The following is a 27,113-nucleotide window of genomic DNA, read 5'->3' as shown; positions in this document are numbered from 1 at the left end:
TACCCCGACTGCATGGTTTCTTGGATGACGGCTAGTCTTTACGGTATAGTCGCATGTATAGTAGCCTTATATCGGGGCAGCGTATCAGCTTGATTCTGAGCGACTCCGTAAAATTACGTGCAAATTGTTATACTTATGTCATCGCTAGGTCGCCCGTTGCATTTCCAGTTTAATCCATGGAGATTGTTTTTCTTCCAACCTGGAGGATTACTTGACACGCCTTTTCAGATTTTAGACTCGGAATCATACTTCCTCTCCTGAAGTTCTTTGTAAATAGAAAGAACGCGCAGCGGCCATTGCGTGGACCTCGAGATAAGGTTTGGCAACAGAGCTCTTGGTTATGCCTCAGGATGTGTTTTACAGGTTTCGCGCTGCATTCTGGGTATCAGTCCTTACTTTGACCCTGGGTACTACACTATCCTCGAACCTCTATCCCATGCAATGGTCATGGTTCATGGTAATCAAAAAGAGACTGTATGAAAGTACTATACTTCGCAAAGGAGTGAACAGAACGGACACAACCGAGAAACCCAAAAAAATGAGAACTGATGAAAAGCAGCCCACAAAAATCAAAACAAAGTTAATAATATTCTGTTGTTACATGCTCGCTGCGATCTGCTGTCTCAAATTGACTACCGGCTAAAGCAACATCTGGTTGAGTCTAGGATTCCAACCCGAAACCATTTCAAGCCAAATTTATTAAGTGTAGGTGGACATGCCCTCTGCTAGCTCCCTTATCAATCTTCTTCTTTTTCGCCTTCAGAACCCTTTGAATGTAACGTGCCACTCTGCCCCATTGAAGCACGACTTCCAGAGACACTTGGGACCCTTCTGCCTACAGACGTCAGCGATGGCGCTCACATCTTCTGCAGAAGAAAACATTGCAACCAACATTTTCCACTACCTTGCAGTAAATGCAATCCTTGATTTCCTGATTGTGTGCAGGAAAAAGTGAAAATACTCGTCTTCGCTGCGTAGCTGGGTTGCTGCCTTCCATTGAACCACAGAGGTACGTCTATCATGAGATTTGTCGTTCATCCCTTGCTTCTCTTTGCGAAGATTGGTGCCATGTGCTGAAAGTGCGGGCTCCTTCTTCACGGCTTCCTTATATCCATCACTCGTTCTAAGGCACCTCAGCTCTACAGTATAGAAAGTGTTCGGAACAATTCCGGCACTGCTGATTCCAAGACAGAATGATAGGCGAACGCAAGCCGTATAAGATACTAGACCTTTAACATTCTAGCTGCGGTGCTCCAAGTCCACACAAATAATTTCATCTTTGTGTATATCATGATGCAGAGGTATTTCACCACCAGCTTCAACAAGGCTATACATTCAGAAACGCGAATAGGAAGCACTTAATGGGCCCTCTTCCTCCCACTTCGGTTTTTGTCCAAAGCTAGGCAGAATCCGTGCTCAGTTATCCATCTGCTGATTCCCCATATCACCATTCCCAATATCAGCTGAACTGGCTATACTGTGCGTACGTGCTTTAACATCATCTTCATATCCGACCAGATATGTTTCATAAGGTATCTCGAGTCATAGCAGACTGTCGTGTGGGACATTCAAAGGGACCAAACTAAGGATAAATCCCGCCACCGCTGTAATCTTAATTCTATGCTATCTTTCTCTCGCAAAAGTTTACCTGGAAGTTGCAAGTTGTCCCAACTCGTAGAATTATTTTCTACATTTTGCGTCAGAAGGAGCATCACTCGACGCATCGCATCAATTGTTAATCCCCTGGCTCTACAGTCATATTGTCTTGGCGAGAAGCCTAGTGCAGCACATATTATGTCAGTCAATCTCGATACCCTGACGGCGCCACATGACCGCCTTTATCTTCATTTATCAGCATAAGCCTTGAAAGCTTCCAGTGGAAGAAAAAAACATCCGCTATCAAACATGCGTTGAATTCTTGGTGGGGAATACCCTCCGGTTCCGGTGTTTATTTTCCCTCAAGAATTGTTTCTCCACAGTGGATATCCCTTAGAACTCTTATCGGCATCGTCAGCTCAGCTGAGGTAGACAGGAAATATATCTGCACAATTTCTTCCATCTTTACTGCTCCCATGGAACAGGCTGATCATGAGCACCCGATCCTCGGAAGTCTGAAGCATATCTTTCGTAGGCTTAAAATTTTGGTCATCCACCAGTACACAGGTGGCTTCCCATAACGAGGTTTCCTTTTGGGCACCGATGCATCGCAAGCTGCGGTGATAAGGCTCATTTTAGAGTTCACTACCGATACAATGACAGTTCTTCTATTCGCGACCAGGTCTTGTGGCTCATTTATCCCTTTTGTGAAAGCTTCGGCAAATTTTCCAACGCCCATTTTCCCAATTCTCCGTTTGTACTGGTGAGCGCGAAATCTTTCTTTCTAAGGAGTCACATTAGGGATAGTGCTTCCACAACCAGGCTATCGGAATGTCGGAGTTCTATCGATATATATAGTTCAAAAAGCCCACGGACCCTCTTCCCGCCCAACCGGACCGAGGGGCGACCAACCTAAGGATGGGCTGAAGGCAACATCCAAAGGCCCGCATCACAGCGATGATGCGTTTTAACGCAAAGTGTGTGCGACCATGGGAAAATGTATTGCTACATCCCGATTGTCGCAAACACTTCAGCCAATGACGCGGAGGTCCTACACTACAGAGACATGGATCTTATATTGAAGACAGTGCGGATCAAGACTGAAACCCATTAGGTCAGATTGTTACCGGACAGGACTCTTCGGACTATAGCACAGGTTGCAAGGATAACTGCTTTTTGCATCTCCATGTATAGTCCAGCCCTAAGATCGAGCGTTTTCAGCGCTTTATGTAAGTTCTGCGGGACTAATCCCGTCGCTGAAATTATTACTGGGACTACTTGGATCTTTTGTAGTCTCCAAGTCTGCTTCATATCATCTGCCAAGGGGCCGTAGTTCCGGATTTTTTCGTGCTGTTTTTCAACAGTGTTCCGGTCCAACGGTATGGCTACATCGATTATGAAGCACGCTCGTTCTTCCTTCAGAAGCAGAACTAGATCGGGTCTGTTATGATTAACACTGTGGTCGGTGGCAATAGTGTGATCCCACAGTAGTTTGACCCGATCATTTTCCAAGATTCTCTGCGGAGTATACTTATAGTAAGGATGGTAGGTTGCCACTAAGTTATACTTCAACGCAAGGTTTTGATGGAGAATCTTGCAGACGGAGTTATGACGATTGGTGTACTCGGTACCGCTCAACATCCTGCACGCAGATGTTATGTGCTGGATGGTCTCCTCTTCACAGTTGCATAACCTACAACTGGAGTTGGTGATTGAGGAGTCGTGAAGAATGTACCGTTTATAATTTTTTGTTGGGAGCGAAGCATCCTGAATTGAAGTTAGGAATGCTTCGGTCTCATAGAAAAGTACACCATTTGTCAACCATTTGTTGGAGGCTTCGATGTCAATGCCTGACAACAACAAATTTTTTATATGACCTCCGTGAATGGGTTTCTCTTTCCACATGTCGATCTTCTGTTGGACTGAAGTAACATTCGACATGGGATCCCATTCTCTGCTTCTCAAGTTCAAAGGAGATAATTTATTATCTGCCATGACGGTAGCCTGATGTATTTGGCTAGAGGATTGTTTCTCATAGAAAAACTCACGAAGAGAATGCACTTGATTGTAGTGCATCGTTTTTAAATCAAGTACCCCCCTTCCTCCCTGATGACGTGGGATAGTGATCCTCAATTTTTCGGCAGCTCTATTGTGCATGTTGTTGTTTGCAAGAACTACCCTTACCCGTCTATTGACAGATTCTAAATCAGTATTACTCCACTGTATCACACCGAAAGTGTATAGAAGGACGGGAATGGCAAAGGTGTTGATTGCCATGATTTTATTTTTCCCGTACAGCTTAGTTTTAAGGACAAGATCCAGACGCCGCTCAAATTCCCCCAGCAACTTAGATTTCATAATTGCCACAGCAGGTGTTGTTGCTTGCAATATGCCGAGGTATTTGTAGACGTCATCCGAATCCATGCCCTCAATTCGGATGTTATTTTGGCTGTATCCTTCGTTGTCGGTGTGTTTTCCCCGAACAATTGTTTTTATGCGACATTTCTCCAAACCCAACTGCATGCCGATATCCCTGCTGAACTGGATGGTGATGTCCAGCAAGGAGCGAAGTTGGTTCTCGTCTTTGGCATACAATTTGATGTCGTCAATGTACATCAAATGGCTTAATGTACATTTCGACAATATGCCATGCTTGACTTGGAACCCGTATTTGCTTTCATGCAAAAGATGGGATAGCGGATTCAAAGCCAAACAAAACCACAGTGGGCTTAGAGAGTCGCCTTGGAAAATGCCACGCCTGATTGGTATCTCTCCTGATGTTTGCGAAGATACCGATAGCTTCGTGCTCCAATTCTTCATTACTGTTCTCAGTAGAAGAACGACATTCGGGTTAATTTTATACAAGCGTAACACTTGTAGTAACCACGAATGTGATATGGAGTCAAAGGCTGATTTATAATCGATGTAGGCTGTCGAGATGTTTCGTTTTTGGTGGACAGCCTGCTTTACAGCTACCGTATCGATTATAAGCTGTTCTTTGCAGCCTCGGGAGCCTTTTGCGCATCCTTTTTGCTCCTCAGCTATCAATTTATGAACATCAAGATGTTTTGAGATGTTCGCGCACAGAACTGAAGTGAAGACCTTGTAGATGGTAGGAAGACAAGTAATTGGTCGACATTTTGAAGGGCAAGAGGCACCCTGTTCCTTGGGGATGAGGAAAGTTATCCCCTTGGTGAAAAATGGTGGAACTAAATGAGGATCGGCAATCATCTGATTAAATTGATTTGCCAATATCCTGTGAGTGCTCTTGAACCGCTTCAGCCAAAAGTTGTAAATCTTGTCAACTCCTGGCGCCTTCCAGTTACCTGCCTTGTCAAGGACTGCTTTAACGTCGACTTCAGTTACGTCAGGCATGGTCATTTCGGGGAGGGCCTCGCATGAACGCATAAGGTGTGGGAGCCACGCTGCTTCTAAATTGCAACGACTGGATTCGCTCCAAACACTTCTCCAGAAGTCTTCTGCCTGATCCAGATTGAGGTTACTTTCCCTACCTGAGTTGATGAGATTTTTGTAGAATCCTCGTTGGTTCTGGAAGAACAAGGTGTTGTCTGTCCTTCGCTGACAGCTTTTCTGATACCTACGGATGCGATTGGAGCATACCGCAAGTTTCTGCTTCAGCACCTCAAGGATTTCTTCGATTGGCATATCATTGGACAGATGGTAGTTTCCAATGATGTTCGCAACGCATCTGTGCACTCTTGGTGATGGATTTCCAAGGAGTGCTTGCGTCACACGACCAATCTCCTTTCTCAACTTTTCGACTCTTTTGTTGAGTCGAAACACCCAGAACGGCAAAGTCCTTCTGCGCATACTTCTGTTATTCGCTCTAAGATGTTGGTTATGGAGACGAATAACCGTGGCAGCTGCAACGTAGATCAGGCTGTGAACCTCTGTAGCAGTAATCTCGCTAGCCAAACGATCAGCCAAAATTCTGTCAACGGCAGCAATGATGTTAGTAGTTGCCGAAGTAAACTTCAGTTTTGGGATCCTTGGCCTAGCGTCTGGGAGAATCTCAGCATACTCTGTGAATGCGACCTGGAATGCGGTCAAAGCCTCATTATAAATTGGGTCGACATCCCCAGTTACTAAGCTTCTCCTGACTACTGGATTCATGGAGTGCCTTACAGGTGGAGTACTTGTGTTACTCCTTTGACTAGTCCGGTAATTTGATGACTCCAGCCCGAGCTCAAGTGAAACCTCTTGGAAGATTTGTTGCCTAGTTGGTAAGGCAACTCGGTTGTTATTCACGATCACTCGGTACTGGTTGACGACGTTCTGTTCCGGAACATGACTTAGCTCCGGAAATCGGGTTATGAACGCGTCATGTAGTCGATGTCTGTACCCTGATGGATTCCGTTCCAAATCCGTGACACGGTAATAGGCGCGGACGATAAATTCGTTGAGTTGGCTCGTCCAAACCATACGACGCCTAGGTCTCCCGTCCCTGGTGGTTGACGGCATAACCGCCAAAACATCCAAGGGCGAAGAGCCGCTCTGATGTTGTTGAACGACCCTTAACCGTGTTGGGTCTTCGTGTCCCTTGGGTCCCATTTAAAGAATTTAAACCAAAGTCCGCAATTTTATTCCCACGAGTAATGGGGAACCAGTCAGCCCTGCAACAGAGCCCCAATGTTGCAATGCCCCATGGTTACCTCCAAAGGTAGGGAAGGTATTTGGAGGGGAGCCGCTGAAATACAGTGTAACGTCACTGCAATTCATCCGATAGGCGCGTCGATCCCTTCACCCCGGATTACGGATTTGTTAAGGAGGTTTACTCCCCCTGAACGGGAAGAATCGGTAAGGGAGGACGAACACAAAGGGAAACGTTCTGCTTGTCCGCGGCTACTTATTTACAAGATTAACTTGCGATATTCGTAGCTGACCCGGTGGGTCATGTCATTATCCGCAACCCATGACACGCGCCTGGTCGCATGCAGCTCTGCGTTTGCAACTCAGGTGAGGATAAACCTGGTACGCCAGGTATATAGATAAGTTTGTGTAAGCCGAGAATCTGGTTGAGCCATATCCCATGTCGAGGGTTTTAATGTTTAAATCATCTTCAACTAAAACTTTTTCTTGTGTTCCAAATCTCGTCCTCTAAGAAGCCAAGCGAACGTTGATTCGGTTAGTGTAACGTAAACGCCCTTGAGATGACCTACTCGTCGGCCATGTTGGGAGGCTAGATTCCACTGCACGGCAAAACCAGGAATACAATACAATTGTTACCCCTCCTTAATGTGTGACCTATCCACTCCCTGTCCTTTCCATTAATGCAGCTAGGCAGAGTGCGATGACTTGGCTGACTGAGAAGCTTAGATTTGCTGGTGTTTATCTTCAGTTCAACTCTACTTGCCTCTTTTTCCAAATCCAGAGCCCTTTAGCGAAGGTCGGGGTGAGAGGACAAACAGATGTCATCTTTGTGGTCGAAGTGTTTGAGGAAAGATGTCATCGTCCATTGACTTCCGCCGCATCCTCCGGATAAGGCAGGATGATAATAAGAAGAAATAATATTGACGACAGGATGTAAACCTTGCGGACTCCGCTTTGGATCTCAAAATCCTCTGAAATTTTACCTCGGTTCAGCACGTGGCATTTTGCGCTATGCTCCGAAATGCCCCTCCTATGTAGAGCACTCCAGATAGACTTTCTTTTCACGCTATCGAAAGGTTCCTTGAAATCGATCAAGAGCAGTTGCAGCAAAAATTTAAGATAAAATCTCTTCACAAGCCACATTTAAATTATTTCGCCTCTTTTTTTCTAAAGTATATAGACCTCTGCTCGGCACAATGGAGAACGTTCAGAATGAACCCTCCTAACACGATTACTGCTCGGAAAGCTCCTTATCATCGTACTAGCACTGGGCGCATACGGCACATATTCTTACTGATGGCGCCAGCTCGTACTTCAGACTTCCTTGTTAAAAAGAAGAAGCTGAACCACAATCATCAGCAAACGTCTAGTGGATAAGGAATCTCCGATATTGACCATGAGCCGACAATTCACAAACAATCTAACCACAGCCTTGTCTGCTCGAAAAAGCTCATCTCCGCTAATTTAACCGCCGACTTCAATAAAGGCATGATTTCACCTACCCGAATAGGAAGGATTCTGTGAACCCTGCCCTTGGTTAATATAACCACTTCGGTCTTCTCAAGGGCTTCAACATTATCCGTGTATCTGACGATCCACTAGGTATTTTAAATCGTAGCAGACTATCGTACGAGGCATTCTAAAGGTTCAAACTGAGGATAAATCCCTGTACTACCCTCGATGTGACTTCAATTCTATGCTGTTCTTTCTGGCTCTGGAAGAGCAGGTTGTTGTCCTTAAAATAGTCTCTCAATATCCGCAAAAGGTCGCCTAGGATATGGAGATTATTTTCCAGCCGCTTGACCCGATCAGCCAGAAAGAATTGTTTTTTATACCTTGGGGGCTATGTGCCTCAGCCAAGCTCACCGCTTGGACCACTTCGCATCAACTGTGGATAACCCGCTCTAAAACCATATGGTTTGTCTCCCGAAGCACCCATTGCGTCAGTCAGTCTTCGCCGAATGAGCTTCTCAAGCAGCTTCCCGCTGTGTCATTGGCATTGCTTATCAGTACGAGCTTCGGTACTGCTTATCAGCACGAGCTTCGCAACCTACCAGCAAGAGATAAAAACACCCGCTGCCAAACATGCGTTGAACGCGCTTGGTGGGAATCCGGTTTATACTTGAATACAAGTTTCACTTTTCCACTAACACCATCTGCTCCCGGCGCTTTTTTGTCCTCATGGCCAACTCCGCTTCCTCTAGTTCCTTTAGAGTGATGAGTGGGCATTCCTCAGTACTTCCCTTCTGAAGGCCAACGTCAGTTCGAATGAGGTGGAAGGAAGGATTTCTTCCATCTTTGCTACTCCCATGGGACAAGGTGAACGATGAGCATCAAGTTTTTCCTAATCAACCGATACTCGATGCCCCATGAGTCTCAGTTAATTTCACTGACAAACCGCTGCCAGCTGCGTGATTTTTACCTGTTGATTTTACTTTCTGGTATTCTGCTAATGTAGGGGTACTTGATTTTGATCTCTTCCGTGCCGCAAAATCCAACAAGGTCTGAGGGACATTCTTCGTAGGCTTGTAATTTTGACTGTCCATTAGTATACAGATGACTTCCCGTGACGGTGTCTCCTTTTGGGCGCCGATGCATCGTGAGCTACTGGGATAAGGCTCATTTCGAATTGTTTCTAACGATACAGTTGCAATTTTTCAATTTATGGCTCACAACACCCGCCCATGGATTGAAGAACTGCGACTACGTTATTGAACTCAAAAATGAGAGAGCTTCAGTAAATTTGCCTTCGTTGATTTTCCTGATGTGCCACCTGTCAGGTCCGAAAATTGACAGGAATAGTTTATAACTTCGAAGAAATTGTACTGGTGATCCCTGGTCGTGAAAGTTTCCTGTATCCTCCATCGTTTCCTTGCTGACACTAAGTAGTTCATAGCAAAGCTCACGTCAAAAATTGTGCCTTCGGAACCAGGGCATCCTAATGTCAGAATGCTACTGATATTAAGGATAATAAGTTTCGCCTTGGCGACCATTTCCAAACTCTGTGTGTCTGGTTGAGCGATGTCTCATTCGAGGTCCTAGAATTAAAGTCTGCTCCAACTAGAACACTCCTTTCCGTGTTTCGACACTCGACCTTCAATGGGCCGAACCCTTCGATTCTGAAAATTGGACATAGATAAATTTTGAAAAAAATTAGTCCTTCGGTCTTTGCCCTGGATTCGCAATAAGTGACGATGGTCGAGTAGTTTAGCATTTTCCAAAGTTTGAATAAATGCAGTTTCTGAATGTAATACATGAGCAAGACCCGAGGGACGTCCTTGAAAGCGTAAGCGCTGCGGTTCCAAATTGTACGCTTGGAGTAGTTGCCTAATGTATGCCGTTAATCTAATAATCGTTAAGGTATTCGTTGATTATGTGATCGATCATCGATTAGGCTCATAAGAGCTGCAGGATTAGCATTAAATAGACTTAAAACAGGACTACGACGATCGAATGTAAGAACTGTCGACAGAGGTTCGTGCTTTCTTATGATCTCCTTCAGTCTTAGATGATGTAAGGCGCGAACATGGGATTTCCACCCTGTCTGCCATCTGTTGGTCTAACAACATTAGAGGTGCCATTTTCCAGACAGTTCCTGGTATCCATGTACGAAAATGTGGAACGTCTTGTAATTTCCAGGATTGAAAACTACCGTTTATTACTTCTGGGACGTTCATCAATACCGAATGATGGTGTTGACATATTCTTTAGTGATGTAGGCAAATGCATCGTCCTTTACATAAACCTAAGTTGTAGCCTAATGCGCAATGTCTCCATTTGTCATCATAAGGTCTCATTCGTCTCTCTGGATTCGGAGAGATATGTCGAGATGATAAATGACTTTTTTTAGGGGAAAAACTAGAAAATAGTTCATGCTTCAATCGAAACACGTGGTCCCAGCAAGAAGGGGACATAGCTCATAGTGAAAATGGGTCCATGAATTCAGTTCGGCACTCATGGCGAGATAAAATATATCCCGAAACGAAAGCGTGCCAAATTTAAGTGTATAGAGCTTAAAATGTGTTGTTTATAGAAGAGACAAGCATTGCTATATGTACAACTTACTTGCAATTTTCGGGAAGTTGTTTGTTTGAGATCCAATCAATCAAATCTTAATCGTTTAATCAGTGGTTGTAAAGATAAGAGGTAATTTAAATTGGAAAAGAAATCAATGGCAGCCAAGTAGAAACACCAAGGTTATCATTGTAAAAATGTAGCGTTCTAGTTCGAGCAGTGAATACATCCTACGAGAATCCCCTTAACTTACTTTTGAAAGTCCAAATTATAACCAGGATAAATTCGAAATTTAAAAGGCAACGAAGACGGCTTCCACCTGGGCAGAGGCAACTCATCAGAAGCTTTCTCACTCCTGCTCCGAGAGCAGTGCAACCGAAGTGGTCAGCTCCACAAAATTGATAAGGTTGGTGCAAACCCTACCACTATTTTGTAAAATGATATTTGTGACCATATCCAGAGAACCATAAAATCTTTCACACTCCCCTCTTTCAATCTTCTTTTCAACAACAAATCAAACTAGGAGATAGTGGAAATGGAGAGTGCGTTTATATGCAGCACGAAAATGCGCCGCTCGCCCCAGCGCCCAGCAAAGGATGCAACAAGGGCCGAAATACCCAATGAGACATCGGGATGCGCAGGCGGAGAGAAGGACTCGCAAAGTCATGCAGCACCTGCAATGGAGACAGGAACACAGACCTTACCACTGAGTGCATTAATTGCGGAAACAGGCACAGTGGAAACTGACGAAATTAACCAAATGGTTTCGAATATAAGCCGACTTTCAGGGCCGTCGACTACTCTGGCGCAAGCTGAAGAGGAAAGGCTTATTAAGAAATGCGCGGCAGTTGTGAAGTGCATGCGATCTGCGACGTTCCTTCAGAAAAACGTCAGCAAAAGGGTGAAAAACGGGCTATTGCAAATGGAGGAGCTCCTGGACAGGGTTTCATATTATAGGTGGATATGAAGAGTAAGAGAAAATCCGCGGATAGCAGAAACAATTGCCCCTCCTGATGAGACCACTACGAGTTCCAAACCGATCGCAGACAACCCATTGCAGAGCGAAGTGGGGAAAAAACGAAAGGAGGAAGGGACATCTGAAGGAGAATTCACTCAAGTAGCCTCCAAGGCTCAAAAGAAGAAGGCGAAGAGGAACAAGAAACAACAACACGTCGCGCCATCAGGAAAACCTCTGCCTAAAATTAAGGTGGACATGAAGGCCGGAGCACCAAAAGAAAAGGTGGGGAGACGATGGAGGACTAAACCGCCGGCTCTGCTTATTAAGCCGACGGAAGACAATATCAAACCCGAAGCTAACGGGGCAGAAGTGTCTTCCATTCGTAAAATGAACGGTGGTGGAGTCGTAGTCGAACTAGGCCCGAAGACAGTAAACGAAGTTACGTTCTGTGAAGCAGTCAAGGGGCTTCTGGGAGAAAAAAGCTTTGGTTTCCAGCTTGGAACCCACGTGTTCCCTGGAAATCCGAGACCTTGACTGCGAAAGTAAGGTAACCAGTGCCCAGATTGGTATCAACTCTACGAATTCCCGAGGTCAAAAACTCGCTGTGGTGGAAGTTGCCGAGCAATACGCGAGGAAGTTACTTCCTGTCGGGGACCTGACAGAAGGACAACATGCCGTAAATGCGATCAGGCAGGCCATAAAGCGAACAAATGCAATGAAAAGGAAAGCTGCGTCCTATGCAGGAACCGTGGCGCGACTGATGAGAACGTTGCGGACACTGTCAACATGATTCGCATTCAACAAATCAATATGCATCGGAGTGCAACCGCTCACAAGTTGCTTACGCAGTTCGCTGCGAAGTGCAAAGCTGATTTAGTACTCATCAGTGAGCAGTACCAAAATAAGGACCCAGTTTCATAACACTCTGACATATCAGGCATCAAGGTGCAAGGAAGTTGAGCCAAGAGAGGTTGTTAATCGTGAAGAACGGCAACGCACTCTAGACGAGCGGCAGCTCTCTTGGCAAAATGAAACTGGTGGCAGATGGACTGCACGACTCATCGGCAACTTAGGTGCGTGGCTGAATCAAAAGCATGATGAGACTGACTATTTCCTTACCAAGTTTTTAAGTAGGGATGCATGTTTTGAGTCTTACCTGGACAAGACTGGAAAGGTGCGATTTCCGGATTGTATTTTTTGCAATGAAGTTGTGGACGACGCCCATTACACTTTTTTTCTTATGGAAAGTGGAATGGGATTCGTCAGCAGCTCTATTTAAATACAGGGATCTCTCCCCAGACAACATTGTCGAAGAGATGCTGAGGAGTTCTGACAGGTGGAGCTGGTTGCCCATTAACTTCGGGTCGTTCTCGTTATTAAGAAAATAGAGCTCGACCGGTGGAGGAGCCGGATGGCAAGGGTTTCCTTGAACTTCCGCCTGCCCCTCCCGTTGGTGAAAGGAATTTCCTGATTTGAAGGCTCCGCAAGGCGGGAGAGTTCGGGAACTAGCCCGAAGTAATATGCGGTTCCAGGCTAGCTTTCTGACGATGGGGAGGTGTTTAGTTGGTAGTAGTAGGTGCTGAATCGGGTGTCCAACACTATATGCGTAAATGCATTCACCTACCCTACCCCCAAAAAAACATACAATGGGGGTATGAATTAAACCGAACGGGAATACGCCTAGATTTCAGACCAAGCCTATCTGGAGCTAGAAAAAATATAAATCCATTATAGCCAAGCCAAAATGTACTCTATACTACAAAATTTGGTGCAAACCCTACTACTATTTTGTAAAATGACATTTGTAACTATATCCAGACTCGAAACTGGTTGAGATAAGGTTCACACCAGAGAACCATAGAATCACACCCGCCTCTTTCAATCTTCTTTTCATAGTGGCGTTGAGTTCTTTCCCTGAACTTTGAAACCCTCTTTAAGGACTCTCCTGCTTGCACTGACTTACTTTATTTTTGAAATAAAAGATGAATGGCATTCTAAAATTCAACCATCAAATATCCGCATCTGAATTTTTCCCAAAATTTATTCGTTCTAGGAAAACTTCCAATCAATTAAAAAATTTATGCACCTGTTCCAAACGTATCTCGCAGCTTTTCTTGTCCAACATCAAGAAATATTAAAAAAAAAATTGAAATTAGTATCGTTAATTCATAGTTGTGTGAATGAAATTGACCATATCACTCATCTTTCGTAAGTCAAAGTCTTCTCCGCCTCACTGCACACACGAATAGAAGATAGAGGCGTGGTGTTGAGTGATAAGTTGTGTAATAGATGACGAGCAAACGGGAAAATTAACCAAACATTCGTGTACTATTTTGTTGATCTAATTGACGGATAGAACCAGACGATCTTATTCTTGGATAAGCGACGTCTTAATTGAAATGGAATGGTCAATTTAAGATAATTCACTGCTAGATACATTAGCGCGAATGCAGTGCATTCCTGTGATGTTCTAATTAAAGATAAACTGTTCGCCGTCTGATCAATAATCAGTCATGCCGTTATTGAAAGTCAGATACGAGGGTGTATTTGCGCTTATCTCGATTAATGTAAACATTTCGTATGAAAATATTTTACAATTTGCTCTGGTGTGTTTACACTTTTGATTGCATGAATTTAAAGGTGCTTTTGATATATTTAGGTGTTATCTTTCAATGAATCGATTGTCTGTATATTTCCAGATATTACTGGAAAAGATACTTAAAAAATTTTCACAGAGGAGATATTTTTCCGCCAAACTTATTTATTCTACCAGGCTCGACGGCAAAGTTTTTACAGTTGTGCCAATGAGAAAACTCTGTGTAGATTTATTTAAAAATTTACTTTTTTTGAATGCTTGGCATGACTCCATAATAGTGATACCACCTGAACCTCTTTCTGGGCTGGAACTAGGTGCATGTATAGCCTGCAGTCAAAGTTGTAGTAACTTCAGGGAACCAGTTGTCTTGTGGTCATTTATACCTGAATATCCTTTGATATATATTTATTTTTAGAATTACCAGAGAGAAAGCTGAAAGTTAGGAATTCGTAGCAATAGATACTGAACGTCTCACGAAGGAAGTTTTGAAAGCATCGCGGTTTTGTTGGGAGTAATCACGTGTGGTTACGTACGCTATTGAGGAGCAAGATTTCAGTGTATCAACTCCGAATGCTGTAAATTACCTAGTTTTTCAACCAGATATATACTGAGGTCAAAAAGGAGTCAATTTAGTAAGGGGTTCTTAGCCATCCCTTCACTTAATTACCAATTCAAATCACGAATATTAATTTCAATGAGATGCGCCCAATGTGGGATAAACAACTCGTGAATGGTTTCAGAAAAATCGTTTTGTGTAAAACAAAATCTTATTAAAATCGGTTTACTGTCTGTCTGTTCGTCGGTCTGGCTGTCTGCCCGTCACAAGCATTTTTCTCGGAGATTAGAGTAGCGATTGACGCCAAATTTGGTGAAAAGTGTGTGAACGCTCACGCATACAGTGAGTCACATCTTTTTACGTCGAATTTAAGGGGAGATTCCATACATGCAAAAGGGTCACGTGGGGTATCAAATCAAAGGTCTCGGGGAGTTCGGCGGGTCGAAAGTGACCATTTATTTGACGGAGCCATTCTCAGAAACTGCTCAACCGAAAAATCTAAAAAAAAATCAAGAGGTTGCCACTTATGGTGGCTAGGCCCTGAAATACCTTCCATACCGATATCCCTTCAAATAAAGTTAATAATAGTATATTACTATAATTTTCAGCATTTGTCTGCAAAACCCCCTTTAAGTTGATCCTAGCACCACAAAAGTGGTACAGCAATGTAGAGTATAATAGAGCTTGATCCTGCCAAGTTTGGCGGAAATCGCACTATTTCTAACAAAGTTATAATAGGTTAAAATTGTCACTTCTTCGGAAATTCTAGATTTTGAATGTCAATATCCCTCGAAAGTGAATATTCTCACATAATATATGCGTATATTCCGTGTTACATACAAATTCACATTCAAATGTCTTTATCAAGGAAATACACAAAACCTTTCATACCTGAAACTCCCAGCTTCCGGTTTCCCGACTTATTTATTCTTCATAACTGGTTTGGAACAGCTTGCATAACGCAGACAATTTGTAGGCATCTTTATGTTTTTAGACCTATCATGGAGCCTTATTTTAATAATTAGCCATAATAAAGGAAACGAAGCGCCGCCACGAAGATCTTGGTTGGTTGGTTGGGTTGGGTTGGTATCCACTTGCTCTCAGTCCGCGAAAGATCCTGAAAGAACTACATAGGTATATTATGACAGAACTCCGATATTGAGAGTCTCAAATGTCTGCCTGTGTAAAAATTAAAATGATTCCTATTTTATGTATGACATTGTTCGTAAAGAGCTACTTAACAGGAAACAACTACGGGGAGCGAGAAGTGACCGCCAGGCTCCAAATTGTCTTAATTCGTACCCCAAACATGAATTATCTGACTTTCTTTAGCGAGTCGGAAAACCAAATAATGCATGTTGTTGTATATATTCCAAGCAACCGACTTTTGAACCCTGAAAGAATTTTCATTTATGAACCTATTTCATGAAATGTATACCGTCTATCAATTGAATGTCGAACACACGTAGCTTTAGTATGGATGTTAAGAAAGGCTTTTATACTGTCAACTGACATTACCATGGTGGACGGACATCTTTCGTGGAATATTGGTGAGACTAAATATGGCACATAATTTTAAATCAAAAACGGCCTTCCTTTGGAAAAGAAGGGTCCATTTGCTCGTTTTTACAGCGGGTACTATCCACATTGCTCCTAAGGTGAAACCAAGCCAGAGGAGCTATCTATTCTTGGGTAGGATAATACTTCAAGCAAAATGCCACAGCGACTAGCGGACCTAGGTTACCTACATCGTTCTGTCGATATTGAATGTTTTCTCCCCTGTGCGGCAAAGTAATTACAAATCATGGAGGAAACAAAAGCTCACTGGTGACCTTCTAAAGTCGGTACATATCAGAAAAGCAACTGTATTCCATACAAAACTATCGTAAGTAAGGAGGTCGATATTGCTGGAGAGCTTCACGAAAAATACGTGACTGAGCACCAGTCCCCATGAAGACAGTAACAAATGCCGGAATAACCAGCAGGAAACAAAACTAAATGCTTGAAAAATCAGTTGTTTTGTGGTCATTTATACCGAAATATCCTTTGACATATATTTATTTTTTGAATTACCAGAGAAAAAATTTAAAGCTAGGAACCCGCACAAACAGATGCTGAATGTTTCACAAAAGAAGTTTTAAAAGCTGGGTTTGTTGAGAGCTAGCACCAGTGGTTACGTATGGTGTTGATGAACAAGATTTCAGTTTATCAACAAATTAACCAGTCCTTCAACTGAAATCAGATAAAATAGTGTCCAAGTTTCTGCTCATTGGTTCATAGGAGTCGATTTAGTGATGGGTTCTTGGCCATCCCTTCACTTAATTACCAATTCAAGTCATGAATATTAATTTAAATGAAATGCGCCCAATGTGGGATGAATAACTCATGAAATGGGTTCAGAAAAATCGTTGTCCATCTACGATCATATTTCCCATTTAAAATAAAAAGATACACTGGAGGATGTAGAGAAATTAACTTTGTACAACTTAGTTGTACAAAGTTTGCATAAAATTGTTCAGCTAGCTGATGAGCTAGGTACTCATTTTGGGGTGAGCGTAGTGCAATATTTTCGGCAAAATGTGGGGGCACAGCGCATCTTTTTTCAGGACTTCCGGAGAAGCTTGTATTCTTCTTCTACTGTTTTGCGCCATTTGGCTCAAAGGTGAGCCAGTCGGTTATGCTGAGATAATAGGATCCATTGAATATGTAAGGAAAATGTTTCTGCTTGGCCTATCCGCTGTTACTTCCGTCTCCTGCCGAAACGTTTCACCTGATATTGCTTCAAGCTAGAGTATCTCGTTTCATATAACAGTGCAAAGGGATCGTTGTTGCGAAACAATTCAAACCTAATGTTGGTTTTGACATAATTGCATTTTCACATTTTGGACAAAACAACGATTTTCGTTGTACGTTAGGCAGATGCAGTTTCATTGAAAACTCATATACTGACAATCGAACTCGCACTAGTGGACATCTTTCGCCGAACATTTATGAAGCTAAGTTGGGGGTATCAACTTAAATTGAGGTAGCGGGGACCTCAGAAAGTAAGACGAAGGAAGAATTTTCGATTTTCAGCACTAATACTTTTGTTAAAATTGTTATAATGATTGCTACGATCCCCCCCCCCTGTATTCGCCGAAGGACTGCTAAGAGCGGAGCCTCGCCTGGCCAATCCGTCAGTCTATGTTCCTATGCCCGGGAACCCAAAGTAGAGTGACCTTGAGCGTGCCGTCCAGACGGTTTACCGCGCCCCTGATGTCGCTGAGTACAAGGCTTTGATGTCCGCTTGGCTGTCGGTCAGAATGGCTATGTTACGCTTGGGGCTCGAATCTGGCTCCAGCCATCGACAGCCTTTCAATATCGCCAGTACTTCCGCCTGGAATACATTGGCGAAACATGGGAGACCATACGACTTGGATTCACTACGTGTATTCGAGACAACCCCCACGCTGACTCCACAGGCCATCTTTGATCCGTTGGTAATGAATACTCATCTAACCTAATCTAATCTTGCAGCACGCCGCCCCTGCTCCACTTTGGCTTGGTTGGAAAGTCGACAGCAAAGTTTCTCGTGAAGTTCAGCTTCCGACTGGCATAGTCCGTGGGGAATGCCGAGATTTCCCGAGGTACTTCGTCTAGCATGTTACTGTAGCCGTAGGACTTCGCTGCCCAGCATCCGGACTCTCGTAGTCTGACGGCACAGCACGCTGCAACGTATTAAATGTGGAGGTCTAGGTGGAGGAGATGCAGGAGTACATTGAGAGTATCTGCCGCGCAGGACTGCAGAGCCGCAGTAGCACCTGCACACGCGGTTCTTTGAATTCTATTAAGCTTCATCCTATTGTATTTTTTCTTCAAAGCCTGCCACCATAGGTAGGATCGGACGCACCATAGCGGTGTACAGCCAGAAAATCATCCTTGGCCGGAGAACTCATTTCTTTGCAAAGGTTTTGTTGTAGGCGTAGAAGGTTATATAGATCTTCTTAACCTTCAGTTCTATGTTCACTCTACAGTTTAGCTTTGTATCTAGGATTACACCCAAATACTTTACATTAGAGGAAAGAACCAAACTTTGTTGTTGTTAAAAGCTCCCTCTATATCCAAGAAGGGAGCTAGGGTATACTGCTTGTATTGTAGTGACCTCTCAACCGTGCCGTTTGCCTCGTGGAGGGCGGTTTCAATGGATTTTCCTTTAAGGTAGGCATGCTGGGAGAGAGAAAGGCACGCTCTCCATAATCGTCCTTAAGTGAATGTACAGGGCGCGCTCAAGGGTCTTCAGTACGAAAGAGGCTAGGCTGATTGGTCGAAAGTCCTTCGCGGACTCATGACCGCACCTGCCCGTTTTCGGTATGAAAATCAGTTGTGATGCAGCTCCGGTAAATCTCAACCCAAGGTTCTCACTCACAGTCCTCCTCGCTGGCGGGAAAGCGCGCTTGAACCAGCAACTCCAAGGTTTCGCTAGAAGAAAGGATGGGCTCTTATGTTCCTTAGACCGAATCTTACTGAGCCTCGTCGATTCACTGGTGCTTTCGATGTTCTGACAATAGCCCAACCAAGACCGCCTCTTGCCGGTCCTGATGACCGACTTGTACCTCTTCAGGCAGTCCTGCTGGAGAGATCTTCATTCCACCACGGTGGAAGTGTCTTTTAGCTGTACTTAGTAGGGTACGAGACTTTAAAAGCGGTTTCGAATGCCTCTTCCTGAGCCCCGGCCTTTGACTCCAATTTGTCTGTCATGTTAATCTTACCAAATTGGGCACCGGAGAGTTTGTTCTTAATAACTTGACCAAACTTTCTCCAGACGATCCTCCCGGGGTCTTTGAAGGGTTTGGAGACTTCTGCGGCGAGATCTAGACTGAAAAGTATCCATTCGTGATCAGAGAAGGATCTTTGGTCAGACACTCTCCAGTCCTCCACCCTAAGAATCCCATTGTCGGTTATTAGGGTGATATCAAGGACCTCCTCCCAACCGTCATAGTTCTCCGAGCAGGGAAATTGAAGGTTGGTGTACTGCCCCTGTTACACACCGATAGGTTTGAAGTAATAATAAAATCAAAAAGTGACTCGTTGATTTTCGAACTGCCCCTTGCATTGGCGTCGCAGCCAATCAACAGGTTGGTTTTCTTTATTGCTATGGTGTGCGTCAGATGTTGTAGTTCTTTTTTTGGAGCTGATCGGTCGTGAGCCATGTATACCGAGGAAATATACACGTTCTCTTCCCCTGCCTGCTTCAGTTTGACTACAACTAGGTCGCTGGAACTCAGTTCCGGACGCAGAAAAGCGTGTAGACTCTTCCTGGCGAGAATACATGCTCTAGGTCTATCCTGATTAGCGTCTCCTGTGCTGTGGAATAAATTAAAATATTTGTTTTGGTTCGGTCGCCTCTGACCCACGGCTCCTGTATTTGTGGAATGTCGATGTCTTCCTCTAGGAGGAAGACAAGCAGATTAATCGAGGCGCACTTTGAGTGCTGTAGATTTATCTGCGTTACCCTCAGGATTATCAGCTTGCGTGGGGGGTTCGTCAGTCCTCGTCGGACCGTCGATCATCATCTCCTCCGACAGCTCGTTGGCGGCGTCGATTGGGTCTAGGTCGTCGTCCAGTTTTACAGAGCGGAACACTTCTACCTTTGCGTTCCTAACTCCGAACTGCACTTTATATCTTTGTCAGTGCCTCCAGGCACCCTTCATTTATACGGAGTAATAAAGTTTGTGTCCGGTGTCCGGATAGCTGAGTGGTTAGAGCGCAGGGCTGTCGTACGGAAGGTCGCGGTTCAAATCTCGCTAGCGGCAGTGGGATTTGTATCGTGATTTGACATCGGATACCAGTCGACTCAGCTGTGAATGAGTACCTGAGTCAAATCAGGGTAATAATCTCGGGCGAGCGCAATGCTGACCACATTGCCTCCTACAGTGCTCTGTAGTGTACCGTTACGGTCTTGAATGAAGTGCTCTAACACACTTCAAGGCCCTGATCCAATATGGATTGTTGTGCCAACGATTATTATTATTATTATTATTATTAATAAAGTTTGGCTGTTTGTCTGAGGTTCCTCCTTCTTGAAAACAACCCAGTCATCCATGGGAATCCTGGGGTTTTGAAGGCGCAGGAATTGGACGAGCTTGTCCTTATCCAAGCGGATCTTTGACAACCAGATGCGAGCGACCGGTGTCCTAGGAATCTTGTCGTAAAGGATGACATTGAGCTTTGTAAAAGTCTCTAGAAAACTGGTCCACGCAAGCTACAATGTGGAACCCACGGACCCCGCGTGGAACCCGCGTGTTTGCCTTCAGTGTCCAGGAGATGCTCAAAGACCATCCTCGACAGCCTGGCCTCAACACTGGTCCACGCCTCCGGCGCTGGTTTGCCGCTGGCAGAATTGCCATCCGCCAGTGCCACACGTAAGTGGCTCCTGGCCACGTTGCTGACGGGTGTCGCAGTTCGTGGCCCGCCGGTTTACTGTTGCTGCGCACTTTTCTTCGGATATTGTAAGCAATATCCGATGAAAAGTGCGCAGGACAAGACGCTAAGGCGTCTGAGTTCTTGCCCACTCTGCTCCGCTTCTGATCTTGCTCGACCTCGTCTTGAGATTGATTGCGTTTCAGAGCGATGGGCTTCGCTTTCTGCTCGTTTGCCAGCCGTTTACTATTGTATTGCTCAACAATCGCCTGGTATTTCGCCTAGGTATTTGTCATCACGCTCGTGGACAGTACCGGGCTCCTTATTCTTAGCAATCTTGCTGAGAATATGCATGGCCTTCTGGTACTGGCTCTTGAGCAGGACACCAGTGGACCTTCGCATCTTAGTCGGTTTCCGGCGACCGACGTTCTTGTCGATTTTCAGTTTCGAAGGATCTTCCGATGTTGAGGGTTTCGGGTTAGAAGTACTATGTCTGGTACTCGCTACACCCAGTTTGACGACAGTGGATTCCAGGCTGGAAGCCACTAGTCCGTCTGCTGTCTCGCTCCGGGAGGTCCCTGTGGTTGGTTTCAACACAGCGATGCTACGGCTGACACCGAGTGTCCGTCCGTCAAAGAGAAGGTGGTGCAACTGCAGACACTGTTCCAAAATCAAAATGGTTCAGATGGAGTTGATGTCAGTGCAGGAAGATCCAACCGAAAACCACATGTATCAATCAAGTTTTCGAGGTGCTGTCTGAAGATCGTTAAGGCTGTTGCGATGTCAGGAAGCATGCAAATACCACTGCAATCGTTGGGCACTTTCTTCGGATTATGTTTCCTAATTTATCACAAAGTTGGACTTGGATCAAGTGATTCTGATCGCATTTTTAGATGTCTCTTGCAAAGCAGAAGTTCTAAATCCTGTTTCATCATGGTTTGATTTTTTTTTGTAGTTTCTATGGTGACACTAGTCGCTAGAAAAACCCCTGATTTTAGCTTATTTCTTCTCTCTCATGGTCTCGCCTTTTTGCAAAGCCTTCTATAATAATTTGTAACAGCAAGTTTACTCTATATATTTCGTGAGTTAATTATAGATATTTCGTTCGAAAACTGTTAGATAAATATTCACGTGTGAATGTGATATTTAAGATAAACTTCATGTATGCTTCTCCAATTTAACATTCTTGGAAAGAACGCTTGAAAAACCACGGAATTTTCCTAATAAGCATTCAGACTATTGACTCCCGTGACTAAGTAACACTAAAAACTTTGGTCAACAACTTACCCAAAGGAAGCTCAAAATAATATCTAATCAAATAAAATATTATTGGCCTAATAATAGCCAAATATCAATGTGCAGAAAGGTAAATATTTGGCAATTTTTTTGATAATTTCTCCTGACAATAAAAAGTCCGTTTTCAATTTCAAATTATGACATAATGTTTCCTTAATGTCTCTATCAGTGCGAATGGGCCGATTGTGTTTTGTGTTCTAATTAGCACTGATCAAATTTTCACACCATCGATAAATTAGGTGATACGCTATTGTCCGTTTACGATGGAGTGTTCCCCGCTAGCTTGGCTAGTTAGGTTAATTTGGCTGAACTGGTGATGGAAAATTTTCCTCTTTTCCGCATCACTTATAATTAGGTACTCTTTTCGGTTTCATGTTATAAATTAGGAAGTGTTTTCTTTTGAAAATTGAGTTTATGTTTAGGTTTGGAGAGTATGGTATGGTCCGAACTTATTTTTTCGGTTTCGGTTCTCGGTGTTTATTTAGGTATATTCCATGTTTTGCTAGGAAAACGGAGAAATGCGTTTTCAGATGCTTTGGTACTCCGGGCGTCTGAGGCTGCTGTAAATATTTTCTGGGTTACATATTGAAGTCTTTGACTTTGATATTTTCGAAAGTTTGCTAGTAACCACACGTTGAAAATGCTTTAAGACGTTTGACTGCTGAAGGATCCATGACAAGCTGCTTCTTCGGCAGGCTATGGAATTCGCCGGAACGTGAATATTTTACAATTAAAAGCTTGTGGAAAATATTTGGAATTTGTTTATAAAGAAGGAACCATAAATTTATTATCAGTCTGATTCATAAATGGTTAATTTTTAAGGTTTTGTTGCAAAACAAAACCTTATTAAAATCAGTTCATTGTCTCTCTGTCTGTCCCTCTGTCTTTTTTTTTTTGTGGCTGGGGGAAATCTATCATGGATACGCATCTGGAATCTAGCCGGACTCTTACCGACTAAAACCTTCCATATTTTCTCCACACTCTCCCCGCGGGGCCACCGTTCCGGTATTGCTTCGCGGGGCTGTTCAGATCTTGGCTGTTCACTCCAAACGAGCTGCTACGGCTTTGCGTGGCGTTAATTGCAGTGGCTTCCCTCCTATGTCTCCGCTGTACTTCTGCTGATTTTAGTTGCTGAATTGCAACTACCGCGTCCCATGTTGTATTTGATTGCACCATGGGCCTTATCAGATTTTCCACCGTTAAACAGGTATTTAGTTCTGTTTCAAACTTTCTCGTTGAGCTTTTAAATTTGGGGGCAGGCGAAGAAAACGTATTCTGCATCTTCGGCTGTACCTTCACACGTAGGACAATCGGGCGATTCATCTAGATCGAACCTATAGAGGTAACTCCTGTATCCAGTATCGGTTAAGAACTGAGTCAGATCGCAACTCGTCTCACTGTGGTTCCGCACAGTCCACCTGCTTATGTCTGGGATAAGCCTGTGTTTCCACCGGCTATTCTCCGCCTGGTCCCATGTTGTTTGCCATGCAGCCAGTGATCGCAAACATTCACTTTGCTTACTGTCTGTCTGCCTTCTTTTTTATATGTTGGAAGGTGGAAAGGTTCAAAACCTATTCCATAAAGTCAGGTCTGATCGCCTTAGTTAAGTCTTAGAAGGTTCACCTTTTGCATCACGATCAGCAAATCAAAGTGAGTACAGCGTTTCCCGTTACCACCCCGTGAGGGTTCCACAGAAAAACTTCTAAGGATGCCGTTGGAAATGTCCTCCTTGCATCAGTAGTACGGACACAAGTCTTTGAATTTTGTGCCCTGGCTGTTGTGCTGAGTTCGGTTCTATCTGCCCCGATTAATCATTGGCCTTACTATTGCAATGTATATTCAGCATAGCATGACCTAATTCCCAAATATTTGATACCTGTTTCTCATTTAACCTCCATGCAATATAGCCCAATAGATCTCAGATGATCAGGCTTGCACTTCCTCCTGAGTGATACTCTGGTGACCCTGGCTCGAGTAACGTGCGACCATGCTCTATTGCACAAGGTATTACTAACTGTCAATGATTTGCATTGACGGTGCTCTCACATTTGCCCCTACACATTAATACAATATATTCAACGTAAACCTGCCTCTATTTTTTACTGTTCGAACACCGAAGTATAAAAATGTCAGATAGGATTTCATTTCTATAAACCACCTTCGATTTGTCCTACCACAGTCACGCGGGTTCGCTATTTAGGTATGATTTCGGGAGGTGAATTTGGCTTCAGGTACTCGTGCTTCTATTTCTTCGGATTTGTCTAATCCTTATTTCCTTCAGCAGTTCATTCAGTGTGTCAACAATTGCGAGGGAAACCGTAAGCCAATTTTGCTCCGGTCTCAGCACCTGCGAAGTTATATTCTCCAGTTCCAAGATCTTTCCCAATGCTTTGTTCCGATTTTATCGTGCCCAGTGAAATATCACGTATTCTCGATCCCATCCATCCAGTCCGAAGCGACCCAGATACTGTCTGTTGCAGCCACTATGTCTTGTAAGAAACGTGTTTCTTTCGCTAGAGTATCGGCCGAACCATGGTCGCTATCACCAGCAGTGCTTTATCTGATGTATGTAGTTGTAAAAGCGCTGTAAATCCTCAGAGACATCAGCCAGCAAACTGAATTCGCCTACTTCCTTCTGTGACAGTTCGCCCTGACAGTCTTCGCTCATATAGGTAACGTGTAAAACAAGTGCCGCAGTGGTATTTGATATGCCATTTAGAAATGACTGCATGTCCACCGAACACACAGAGAACCCAGTGCCGATTCCTAACTCCCATTGTAATGAGTGCTCCAAAAAGAAAATCTTGTCTGTGAGGTAATTTTTGACCCGACGAAAACCCATGAACACCCTTCTTCAACCCATGTGGCTGTAATTAGGCCCTGTTCATGGCACCAGCCACTCACAACTTTTCAATCCACATATCTTCGGCGGGAATCCAACGAATTTCAATTTTTCGCCTTTTTCCTATCCGAGGTGCAGCAAAATTTTCTTCGATTCTTCCTAGGATCAAACTCAACCGATTTTCCACCATATTTTGCGTTTCTGATTCGAGGTCTTCTCCTTTCGATTTTCAATGGATTTTCCGTGATATCTTGCGTTTTCGCCGACATTGCATAAAAATTTTGCATTTCCTGAATCGGGGGCGCCTAGCTTTCGATCGAGGTATCTCCCACGCGATTTCAACGATTTTCAATTTTTCAATTTTCTTCGATTTTCCGTAGGCTTGAACTCAATGGATTTTCCGTCATATCTTGCGACCATTTTGCCGATCCAGCAAAATTTTCAATTATCTTCGATTTTCTGTGGGCTCGAACTAAATGGAATTTCCGCGATATCTTGCGTTTCCGTCGGCGTAGCATAAAAAATTTTGCATTTCCTGAATCGGGGCGCCTCCCCTTTCCAGCGAGGTATCCGCGCGAGAATACGACAATTTTCGATTTTTCACCTTTTTTTCGACCCGGGGTTCAACAAAATTTTCAATTTTCTTCGATTTTCCGTAGGCGTGAACTCAATGAATTTTTCCCCATATCTTGCGGGGGTTCAGCAAAATTGTCAATTTTTCGATTTTTCACCATTTTTTCGACCCGGGGTTCAGCAAAATTGTCAATTTTCCACGATTTTCTGTTGGCTCGAATTCAATGGAATTTCCGTGATATCTTGCATTTCCGTCGGCGTAGCATCAACAATTTTGCATTTCCTGAATCTGGTGCGCCTCCCCTTTCGATTGAGGTATCTCCCACGAAATCCGAGGATTTTCAATTTTTCGGCATTTTTCCTACCCGGGGTTCCTCGGCTATTTGGTTTCATTTTTAATACATTTCCCTGTATCTCTCTATTTGTTACCTTGATTTCTGCTGGCTACTCTAAGACTTCCGTTTTAGCGTGGTGATCTATTAACGCACTTATTTTCTCTGCTCAATTTGGAGGAATTTTTTTACATTGGGCAATGCCCATGTAATTTTATGGACCCGGGGGTGTAGAAACCATACTGAGATTTTTGCTGTTGGCGACCAGACTTTGCCTTCTGCAATGCACATTTAAAATTTAAGAATTAATAAACTGGTAATGATTCAAGCGATTGGGCCATAGGCAAAAACCATGCGAAATTGTTGGAGTAGGCGAAGAGGCATTGCTAGACGGGAAATCTAAGAAGATCAAGAAATGGCTGCGGCCGTGCATGCCTCTGTACTAGTCAGACTTGGGAATGTGGGGGGTCCTTTTGGACACTTCCGTCCCTCACGAGCTAGTTTCCATGATTTTATGTGTCATTCAGCCGATACGTGGGACCGTACTGGAAAAGCCAAGCTAAATTCCAAAAATAAAAGGAATGGACCCGCAATGAACTCACATGAAATTTTAGAAACCGCGCCCAACGTGGGGGCAATCATTCGTTAGGTTTCGAGCAAGACATTCGTTTGGTTCTAAAGGTGAACCTGCGGAAAATAGCCAATTCCAGATCCCAGCCTTGTTTTGGTGTGCCAGACAGTGAAACAATCGCTTCTAAACTTTGTTCACAGCTAGGCTTCAAATTTTAGATTACAACCTTTTTCTCCGGAAGCATAACCCTCATTTCCCATTCCAGCTTGTAGTACTACTTGGTCATCCCCTAATATTTCGCTGTTTCTGGCTTCTGATGTCATACGCTTCGATTATCATGATGTCTTCAAGAGACGTCTTTTCTTAGTTGTCAGGAAGAGAATGTTGGTTGGTGTAAGGCATTCGGTTGGAAACGGAGGTATGCTATGGTTATCTGCCCCTCGTACTGCGTCTCTTGTCAACTTTCTGACCACAAACAGCGAAGACCAGACTATAGTGAGGCGGATTTCGTCAGGATTTCTTCACCATTTTCTCTTTTTGTTGACAAGAAGAATCAGATGGTTGGAAAGCATTCGATTGGATAGCAGGAATCGGAACTAGGAGCTGGATCTGGCCGTCCCCAACGGTGAATGCTCATTTTATTTTCGGATTCTTGATGAAGAGTGAATTTTCGCGTTTTTTTTCTTTATCTTTTCTGATAATGTTTACGAATAGAGATCGTTTCAAAATGCACTAACTAAATAAAATATCCTGTTATGGTATTTATGGG

At 43.8% G+C, this 27,113-nt stretch overlaps 1 protein-coding gene across 8 annotated transcripts in view; it reads left to right on the top strand.

Annotated features, from left to right (window-relative positions):
- Positions 1–27,113, top strand: part of LOC119647762 — a 724,584-nt gene that overhangs the window by 161,274 nt on the left and 536,197 nt on the right. The gene's annotated exons all lie outside the window — the stretch shown is intronic.

The sequence above is a fragment of the Hermetia illucens genome, chromosome 2 (genome assembly GCF_905115235.1).
Source record: "Hermetia illucens chromosome 2, iHerIll2.2.curated.20191125, whole genome shotgun sequence".
NCBI classification, from domain to species: Eukaryota; Metazoa; Arthropoda; class Insecta; order Diptera; family Stratiomyidae; genus Hermetia; species Hermetia illucens.
Note: the sequence above shows the minus strand (reverse complement) of the source record. Positions and strands in the feature narration are given on the sequence as shown.